Source organism: Cynara cardunculus (assembly GCF_001531365.2).
Source record: "Cynara cardunculus var. scolymus isolate 2C chromosome LG 9, CcrdV1, whole genome shotgun sequence".
Classification (NCBI taxonomy): Eukaryota; Viridiplantae; Streptophyta; class Magnoliopsida; order Asterales; family Asteraceae; genus Cynara; species Cynara cardunculus.
This window is the reverse complement of record NC_037536.1, coordinates 5,474,992-5,486,485: the sequence shown is the minus strand read 5'-3', so window position 1 is coordinate 5,486,485 and position 11,494 is coordinate 5,474,992.

The following is an 11,494-nucleotide window of genomic DNA, read 5'->3' as shown; positions in this document are numbered from 1 at the left end:
TCTAACCCTCGTTTTGTGATTTTAAAATATGTATTGCAGGAGGTGTAGAAGGTAAGGGAAAGGGAAAGATGTAATGTTTTTCTTATATGCATTATGGATGAGGAATTGCTTTTGATGTATAGTTTTGTTGATTAGTACAAGATTGTATTTTGAATTTTTTGGACCTTGTATTTGGTCAAGATACATTCTTGTACTAAGGGACCCAGATGTATATGAATATGTATTTCTTTGGTATGAAATATGTGTTACATGCAATGTGTGGGTTGGGGCGTTACAGAAGTGGCATATCAAGGAGAGGTGTACCATGGGATAAGGGTGGCATATCAAGGAGAGGTATACATTTGATATAAAGGTGGCATTTGTATGTGTGTGGTTTATATAACTCTTTCTATTATATCCTTTAAGACTACCGAGGTCTGGAATCTTTATTTCTTTGTGATTTAAGGATTTAGGATCAAGGTTCTTAATTGGAAATTCATAGACTGGATGTTATTAAGGAGAAAAGAACATGTTTGGTATGAAACTTTGTTTAAACCTCGTTTGATGAGAAAAGGTTTAAAAGTGGCACTATATGGAACCCGATTGGTTCAAAAGTATGAAATCTGAATAGCTGCGTGATTAGCTTGAAAAGTAGAAAGTGATTTGGTATTATGTTCTTGTATATTCATATATTTGTTATATATATGAATAATTGTTTTTATAAAGGTTTTGGTGATCCTTTACCCTGCAATGACATGAATAGGGTATCTCACTAGACTCTTTAGTCTAACCCTCGTTTTGTGATTTTAAAATATGTATTGCAGGAGGTGTAGAAGGTAAGGAAAAGGGAAAGATGTAATGTTTTTCTTATATTCATTATGGATGAGGAATTGCTTTTGATTTATAGTTTTGTTGATTAGTACAAGATTGTATTTTGAATTTTTTGGACCTTGTATTTGGTCATGATAGATTCTTGTACTAAGGGACCCAGATGTATATGAATATGTATTTCTTTGGTATGAAATATGTGTTACATGCAATGTGCGGGTTGGGGCGTTACAGTCTTCTCAAGGAGGAAGTCTATGTCTCATAAATGGAGGGTTTTGTTGATCAGTCAAAGCCGGATCATGTCTACATCCTTGACCGAGCTCTTTACGACCTTAAACAAGCTCCGAGAGCCTGGTATGACATCTTATCAGAGTTTCTGGTAAAGCCAGGCTTCTCGAAAGGTAATATTGACACAACCATTTTCATTAAAAAGGAGAATTCTGATATTATTTTGATATAAATTTATGTAGACGACATAATATTTGGATCTACAAACCCCAAATACTGTAAAAACTTTTCTGCCTTGATGGTTTCCCATTTTAAAATGAGTATGATGGGTGAGATGAACTTATTTTTAGGTCTTCAAGTAAAACAATTATCTTCGGGTATCTTTATTTGTCAAACAAAATATATTTTAGATATCCTGAAGAAATTTAATATGGAAAACTGTTCATCTATCAAAACACCTATGGCTCATGGAACGAAAATCCATGTTGATCCTTCTGGAAAAGTTGTTGATCAGAAAACATATCGAGGCATGATAGGTTCTTTGATGTATTTGACGTCTTGTAGACCTGATATAATGTTTTCAACACATCTTTGTGCCAGATATCAGTCTAATCCAAAGGAGTCCCATCTAAATGCCGTTAAATGCATTTTTCGATATCTTAAAGGGACTGCTAATCTTGGACTCTGGTATCCCAAGGATACTAGTTTTGAACTGACAGCTTATTCAGATGCAGACTATGCAGGCTGTATGTTGGACAGGAAAAGTACAACAGGATATCTACAGTTTTGGGGAGACAAGCTAGTCAGTTGGGCATCAAAGAAACAGAACTGCGTTTCCATTTCCACTRCTGAAGCAGAATATGTAGCTGCTGCAAGCTGCTGTTCTCAAGKGCTATGGATGCAGACACAGCTCAGAGACTACAGGTTTTATTTTAATAAAATTCAAATTTCTTGTGATTCCAAAAGTGCTATTGCCATTTCATGTAATCCTGTTCAACATATTAAAACCAAACATATAGATATCCGGTATCATTTTATTAAAGATCGTGTAGAAAAAGGAACCATTGAACTGTATTTTGTAAATACAGAATTTCAATTAACTAACTTATTTACGAAAGCTTTAGATGAAAAACRYTTTAGCTTTCTTGTATCTAAGTTAGGTATGTTAAATTTGAAAATTTGAATTTTTATTAAAAACAGTTCAATTTATTGAATTGTATTTAATTCAAATTCATTTAGTCAAATATCTGTATTTCTTAAATACAAGTCAGTGTTTCAATTTTTCTATCTGATTTTAAATTTCTTATCATGGGAATCTATATTTGAGGGGGAGTGTGAAATTTTATCTGTTTTTGAATATCTGATCATATTTTGAGGGGGGAGTGAATTTTATCTGTATTGAACTAACAGTCTATATTTTTCTTACAGGTATTTTGAGCATTATCTAATTTTTGAAAGATGTARAGTTTAGAAATATAAGTGTTTGGCCGATTTAGTCTAATCCGGATAACACTTGTCCGATTTATTGCAAATCCGGACAACACTTGTCCGATTTAGACTAATCCAGACAAAAGGCTATATGATAAACTCTTATCCGGATAAGGTTAGATATGTTTTACAAGGGATTGAGCGCATTAGTAAATCGCTTGTTTGCTTTGACCGGATTCTTAAATCGCTTGACTCGTTTATTCTTTCAAGTCCTTAAATCGATCATTTCTTGAGCGATTTAGTCTTTCTTTTCAGCGATCAAGTATTCTTCATTGAGCGATTTATCTTTTAATCGTTTGAACCTTGAGCGATTTATTCTTAAACCAGACAAGTCTTGACCGGTGTTCTTCTAAATCGTCTATGCCTTGAGCAATTTATTGTCCGGATTAACACTTAGTTGATTCTTATTTCATAAATCGGACACTTCTTGACCGATTTATTCTAATCCGGACAACCCTTGAGCGGTTTAGAATTTGAACGGATTTTGACTTTGACTATAAATAATCGATTCATTTTTTACTTTTTATTTTTTACTCCCATTACTATTCATCATTGTCTCCGGTTGAATCTCTGGTTTATCGCTCAAGCTTTCAAGTTCATCGATTCGCATTGATGTTTCATCTCCATTCTTTCATTAAGGTTTCACATTTGTTTCATATTCGACAACTATTGTTAATTCCTTGATCATATCGACTTCTTGGACAGATCTGGACATTATTTTTGGACTGGTTGAAATGCTTAAAACAATAATGGTGAATCTAATACAATTTTTTGAATGAGACTCGAACTAAACGGTTAAATAACTAAAATTAGTCTAATCTCAGATAATCGTTTCTCATATAGTTGTTTGTTCATATTAATCGGTTTTCCTTATATTTGATTTAGACTAGGGTTAGATTTTTTAGTAATTTTTTTTACTTTTTGGTTTTGACCGGATTTCTCATCGGAGAAGGTGACCGGAGAAAACTCCGATCAACCTTAATCCTGCTGAGTTTGTCCGGATTAATTCTTTTTTAGACTTAGAATTTTTTTTTTGGTTCTTTGTTGACCGGATATGTAATCCGGTCACCATTATTTTTTTTTCTTTGAATTTTTTTAATTCATTTTTTTTAGAATTGTTTAGTATTTTTTTAGTGATTAGTAATTTTTTTATAGATTTGTTTAGTATTTTTTTTGTGTGATTCGAAAAAAAATTTGTTGGTTTTGTTTTCAAATATTTTTTTAGTAATTTTTAGTTCAATTTTTTTTAAGTCTAAATTTTTTTTTACTTTGAAATTTTTTTAATTACTTGAATAATATGGGTTATAATATTTTAGATTTTTTACATGTTAATGGCGGACACTCGATATCAATCTGACGAGGAATCTCACATTCCCTCGGTCAGATCTGATAACATCCCAAACCCCCCGTCTAACCAACCCATACCTTCTGAAACTCTTTTTCCCCAATTCAAATACCTTGAAATAAAGCCAAATAATCATGCCTTTAATTTTGATATGCCTGCTGAATATAAGATAATTCCCGAAATACTGAGAGGACACCATATAGCCTACTCCCTGTCAGCCAATACACCTGTCCCAATGGTGTACTTACAACAGTTTTGGAGTACGCTTACACTGGCAAAAGATGGCGACACACTCTATTTTGAAGGAGCAGTGGATGAATACGTCAGCCGTCTGACTTTAAAACGTTTAAGAAGGATTCTACGACTCCCCGGACCAGGTTCTACCGGATATGAAGAATTTGTAACAGATAACCAACTGTGTCTAGACATCAAAAGGTTAGGATACTCGGTAGAGTTGACTAATCCGTCACAGTTCAAAAGACGTTTCTGCCATCTATCTGGCATTTGCTGTTCTCTATTCTGAACAGATGTCTGACGTCCAAGACTGCGGGGATAGATACATGCAGTAGTTCTTTCCTCAAATTCTTTCACTGGATAGTCTTCTCGCGCAATTATGACTATGCCCTGGTTATATGGAATGAACTGGTGGAGCTTGTGAACGCAAAAATATTCCCTTCAAAAGCCAGAAAATTCGTGCCCTTTCAGAGATTTTTACAACTCTTCATTAAGGCGATGATGAATGCAAATGAAGACATCCCGGCTAGATCCAATGCTGAAAAGGGGCCGACATTCATCATGTCTAGAATTCGGCAGCATACTGAAGTTGAAGACTTGGATTCTATAATGGAAATACCACCAGAGTTTTTTGCCTTGGCTGATCAGACTGCTCAATGTGTGATAGATTATAGGAGAGTTATAGATCCTATAGTTCAACCAGAACCGATTGAACTTACCCAGGGATCACCCCATGCCTCAGCTAAGAGAGAGGTGTTAGATATAGATGAGAGAGTTCAGGACCAGGGGTTACCTGAACAGGGTAGTGTGCTGAGAGAAAATGAATCAGAGAGGGGTGAACAGGAAGGGGGGAGCGTCTGATCAGCAAAGTAGTTCAACTGATAGTACTTCCACAACTTCTTCAAGTTCGGAAGATACTAAAATTGATAACCAGGCAGCTCTTGGTGATCATGATAGGGATGATGACAATAATGATGATGATGGTGCTGACGACCATGCTCAAACCATCCCTTCACAGAATATTCCAGTCGGAGCATTGGTTGATGATATTAACGACATCTTTCCAGAATTTCCTGCTCAACAGCTCTTGTCCAAGTCTACATTCATTGTCGTTTGATATTGAAGAATATGTTCCAACATATGATGAATATGACCGTATTCTACAAGGAATTTCAATCGGAGAAGAAGATGAGGGAGAATTAGTTGAAAACGATGAAAGGATGTGTGAAAGGGACGAAGAAGAACATGGTGAGGGTGTGAGTGGAGCACAAAAAGAAAATCAAGCTCCTTTACTAGCGGAAACACATAGTCGGGCACCCACTTCTGCTATTGACATTCATTCGTTGAATGTTGATATTGAAGAAGACATAGCTAGCCCAACTATGCATTTGCTCACCCCACCCATCCACTCAACTGGTTCTCAACAACCAGTTATTTCAATTGAACACGGGGATATAGCACATCTGCTATCTACTTCTTATTTGGAGAATGTAGTTATTGAAACAAGTAGGCCGCTGCCGCAGCCTACGACTTCGATTCAGTGCACCTCGAGTATAGAGCTGATACACATAGGTACACATGAGTCGCGAGCATCTGTTGCTCCAGTTGCAGTTCTTAGTGAACTTGCCGGAATGACGAGAGTGGTGTCGTTTGACATTTCACAAGGACAGGTCGGAAGTCCTACCAGTGCTATCAATATTCCAACACTGAACGTAGGCACAACAGTTTATTCAACTGTTGTTTCAACTGGTAATCTAAGTGATCCAGGTGTTAGCTTACCAGACTTTGTGTCACGGGAGTATCTGCACGGCGCCCTAAAGGCTGTTCAAGAAAACATGGATGCACAGATTACAAGTCTAAAAAGACTTCTGAAGGGGAAAAAACAAGTTGAAGAAGAGCAACCATCTGCGCCATCACCACCGCCTGTACCTGAGCCGTCGGTACAAGAGCAAATGATGGATGAACTCAAATCGTTGTTGTATGCTAAATTGATGGCATCTCAAAATCCTGACGCTGAAGATGCAGATCTGGTTGGGCTCTTAAGACAACAAGTTGATGAAAACCCTCCTGTTAGAGCCTCAGAGTTTTTGGCCTTTCAAGATGTGGTTGCTTCTACCTTCACCAAAGTTAGTAAGTTAATCACATCGAACACCTAAGATCTTAAAAGCCTAATGGATGCTCTTTTTGAACGGGTATCTACTCTAGAAGAGACATGCAGAGCTCAGGCCACCTCTCACAAAAGAAGGCATGATGACCCCGAAGATCCAAGTCATCATGAGGGGGAGAGGAAGAGACAGAGGGTGACTGAGACGTCTGCTCAGGCTCTAGGTGTTGAAAGTGAGCCAGCTGCTCAAGATGTAAATGTTGAAGGTTCTGCCCCAGAATCTACATGGGAAAGAATCATTGAGGCAATTGTCATAGAAGATGAAGAAGAAATGGAGACAAGTCCTATGATCGAGCCAATGGTTGAAAAGCCGGCAGACTCCACAATAGGGACAAGGTTGTTATTGGACTTGTCTGCCAATGTTGGTTTCAATGACGTGTTTTCTACTGTGCTGGGTGGAGAGAAAGATTTTGGAAAGGATATCGAGAACATTGACGAGTCAACTGGGCTGTACTTTGACTTTAAAGCAGATATCAATGAGGAAGATCCAGTTTTCCCGGTTCAGGGTGACCGTCAAACAGTGCCAGAATCCTCCACTGCATCTGTAGCTGGTGCATCTGACATTCCTGCTTCTAGAGAGCCTATTGATCCTACAGAGATATTTATGAGGAATTATGTACCATTTGAAATTAGAGCTAATGTTCCAGGGTATGATAGGGCAAGGATCCGAGAGCCGTATCTTGAAGATATCTACTTTGGAATCTTTCTCCGACACCGTAAGGCTCTGAGTGGTGATAAAATCCTTGGTATCCACCGGGAAACCAAAGATTATCACTTGAAGTACAACCATTTTCTGAAAGCCAAGCGTCTGCCTGTTAGTGAAGTACGTACCAAACATAGAGTTGTCTCAATCAAACAGATCGATGCTAAAAAACTTCTGAGAGTCTGGTATCCAGTCTTCACTGTGACTTGACAAGATGGGTAAATCTGGAGGTTTAGTGAAGCTGATTTCCTGAACTTATATTTGGAAGACTTGGAGTATATGTATTGCGAGATCAAAAATATGACCAATAGGAAAGATGGAGCTCTGGTTGCTCTTGATGCAATTAAAAGGTATATGCGGTGTCATGTAAAGTTGGCTATGGTTATAGATGTTCAGATGGGTCTTGAAGATAGTCAAAGAATCATCAATCTAAAGAGACCTGACCAAGACTTAGAAGATATTGATGCTTATCCAGTTTACATGATTCTTGAAAAACCAGAGTTCGGGGTCATATACTTTGCTGAGCATCAAGTGAAGAAGTTTATGAGATTCAGTGAGCTAAATAAGTATTCAGACGGTACAATAAGACTGGTAAGACGGGCACTTGACTTGAAGAGGGTGAACAATGACAGAGCTGCGGAGTTAGAGAGAATGAGCTCTAAAGATATATATTTGTTGATCAATGCCATAAATCTGCTCGAGGAGAAGATTCAATATCGGAACGCTCTAACAAGGTTGGAGAAACTTCTCGGACTCAGAAAGACAAGATTTACAAGAGTTCGAACTTGAATCCAAAGGGGGAGAATGTTGGGTTCAAGTATGTGCGTTATTGTTGTATTCAAGTTCTCCGTATTTTACATGCTTTGCAATAGAGTAGCTTTAGTCCTTCCTTAGTATAAATAGTATTTTTCTTTGTAATTGTAATTAGCAAGTCATTAGCATTTTCTGTAATCTAAATTAGCATTGTAATTCTCTCTCAATCAATCAAGAGACATTTGGTGATCTACTCTCTCTTCATCTTATTCATCTTGTTCTTGAAGATCATTGTCATGTTTGTATGAGAATTTGGACATTTCAATATGTATAACATAAAAATGAAAATATTCAAGCAAACACAAAAAGAAATCTCATGATTACCTTCTTCGTATTTCTCCACATCATCCAATAATTGTTCAATGTCAATACATATAGTCGACGTCGTCAACCAATCTTGAGCACATACCAAGGCTTCCACCATCTTTGGACCCAAACTACTACGAAACTCATCCACCACTCGACTGGATGTACTAAAAGCGAACTTACTAGCAACTATAGAAATTGGAATAGCTAAAATGTCATTTGCCATTAATTCCAACACCTTGTATGTACTACATTTTTCACTCCACCACTTCAAAATTTCAAATGATTCAACATTCATTTTTTCAGGCGGAGCATCAAGATATTCATCCAACTCAGAATTTTCCATACCATCCCCATAAAACTCATCATAAATTTTACTCATCTGCTTATTCTTTACTGTCATTCATAAAGAAGGAAGTAGAAGAATCATCATTTGATAGTGAAGAAGCATTAACATAATAATCAAACAAACTTTTCAAACTATCATACACTTGATCATATATTTCATTCACTTTATTAACATCTGAAGGAAAAATCTTTTTTAGAGAAAACCTCACAAACCTCATCTTATATCGTGGATCAAGAGCAACCACAACTAAAACCATAGTCTTTGTTTTCCCAAAATCTCCATAATATTTGTCAATTTTTTTCTCGTTTGATCACCCATACGAATAATATTGGGATCCTCATTTTGTTTCCACTCTAACAAAGAAGTTAGTACACCCAAGATTTCATGAAAATGTGTGTTAGCCGTAACATACAAGGTGCCCGAAATCCTTTTTGTCGCATCATAAAATTGCTTTAAGCATAATGCTAAAGCTTTAGCATTATCCCAATCTTTTTGAGATGGGAAGCCATCTTTGAGTTCTTATCAAATTCGGGATCTTCTTGTGTCATTCTTTTAAAAGCTTTTTCAAACTTAAGAGCCAAATCCAACATAACAAAAGTGAAGTTCCACCATGTTGGAACATCAAGACGTACTGAACCTTTACAAGAAATGTTAGATTTTGAAGCACACTCATGAAACAATTTAAGTCTTGCCGGAGAGCTCCTTATTTATCTAACCACGCCCCATATGCTATTAATTGATTCCTTAACCATATTCAAACCATCTTTAACAATCAAGTTCAATATATGAGCAGCTCATATGAAAAAACTCACCACCTAAAACAAGTTTGTCGGTGAGAATTTCTTTGAGATGTGCAACAGTCACATCATTCGAACTTGCATTGTCTACAATGAGACAAGAAACCTTATCTTCAATACCCCATTGAAGAATGCATGATTCAACTACTTTTCAATTTCCTTTCCTTTATGACTATCCATCAATCGGAAATTTATAATTCTTTTATGCAATCTCCAATTAGCATCAATAAAGTGGGCTATCAAACACATGTAGTTATAATTTTGGACGGAAGTCCAACAATCCGTTGTGAGAGCAATCCTAGATTTTAGACCTTTGAAGGTATTTCTCAAGTTCTCTCTCTCTCACTTAGGAAAAGTTTACTACAATCTCTAGCAACCGTGAATCATGATGGAGCACAAAATTGTGGTACGGCAACATTACAAAAATATCTAAATCCATCACGTTATACAATAGAAAACGGTTGCTCGTCAACAACAACCATTTTAGCTAATGCGAGCCTAATAAGATTTTGATCAAACTTCCAGTTAGAAACCGTGGTAGCTTCACTATCACTTATTTTAAAAGTGCTGATTTTCATTTGTTTTTTATCCATATTTCCCGGATGTTTTGAACATACAGCAAGATGTTTAGATAGAGATGACGTACCATTCTTTGTGCTAACTGTCAATAACTTGGAACAATATTTACATTTTGCCTTCACGACCTTCCCAGTGGTTTGATCCCTAACATCTTCGTAATGATTGCAAACACTTGATTTCCTTTTGTCCCCAACTTGTGGCATTTGTTTTTGCTCAACAACATCACTTTCATGATCTAAGTCTATAGGATGTTCCATTATTAAACCTGGGATTTGGAAATTATCAAAAGAATATAATGAGTAACAATTAATAAATTTTTGTTTAAGTAACAAATATAATGTTCATTGTAGTAAACACTACTAAATTTCTGTTTAAGTAACAAATATAATGTTCACTATACTAAACACTACTAAATTTCTGTTTAAGTAACAAATATAATGTTCACAATTAATAAATTTTTGTTTAAATAACAGTATAATGTTCACTGGATTTGGAAAAAAATATAATGTTCACTGTACACTGTGAAATACAGTTTCAAGATCCGAAGTCTGTTCAGCAAATTAGTAATGTACACTGTAGATAATAGATACTAATCACTACTAAATTGCTAGGAACTGTTTACCTGTTAGTCTGTTCAGCAAATCAGTAATGTTCAAATGGAAACATGAGTAAAACTGAGTAATGTTCAGCAAATCAGTAATGTTCAAATGGAAAAAAATACATGGTACACCGTACACTATTTAGGATGTTCAACAAATCAACACCTGATTAGTGAGGACTGAGGAGCAGGAGATCCAAAAACGGAGACGGTTCCTAGCAATTTAGTAGTGACTGCGTGAAGAGCAGAAGATCCGATGTGACTGATTAGTAAGGAGCAGGAGATCCGGCATGACTGCGATGAAGGCCGGCGTGCAGTTGCATTAGATGAGAGACGGACATATGGTGAGACAAAGAGCTTGAGAGACAGTGAGACATAGAGCTTGAGATACAGTGAGAAAGAGAGCTTGAGTGACCATGAGACAGAGAGCGTGAGACAGAGAGCTTGAGACAAAGATCCGGCATGACTGCGATGATTCGATGAAGACGGTCCGTGAGAGGACTCAAGCCTGAGAGTATGAGTCGATGAGGCGCAAAAGCGGCACCAAAAATCTAATCTACAGTTCTAAGTTTTTGACCTAATTTAAATTTAGTATTAAAAAAATTAATTATGTTTTTTAATTGAAAAATACCGGCTATCGCGGATAAATGGAAATTTTATTGATAAAACCTTTTCAATTGTAGCCAATATCTTATTACGAATAATTCCGACAACTTCARGAGAAAAAGAGGCATTTACCTATTACAGAGATGGTGCGATTTGAKTTTTTTTTATTACTCTCAGTCTTACGAGAAACACACATGATTCGTGATTGTGCATTTATGTTTCTGCTTTACGAATATGATATTTTTTGGGCATTTCTAATAATATCAAGTCTTATTCCTATTTTGGTATTTTTCATTTCAGGAGTTTTAGCTCCGATTAGCAAAGGACCGGAGAAACTTTCTAGTTATGAATCGGATATAGAACCAATAGTCGCTTGGTTACAATTTAGAATCCGCTATTATATGTTTGCTCTAGTTTTTGTTGTTTTTGATGTTGAAACGGTTTTTCTTTATCCATGGGCAATGAGTTTCGATGTAT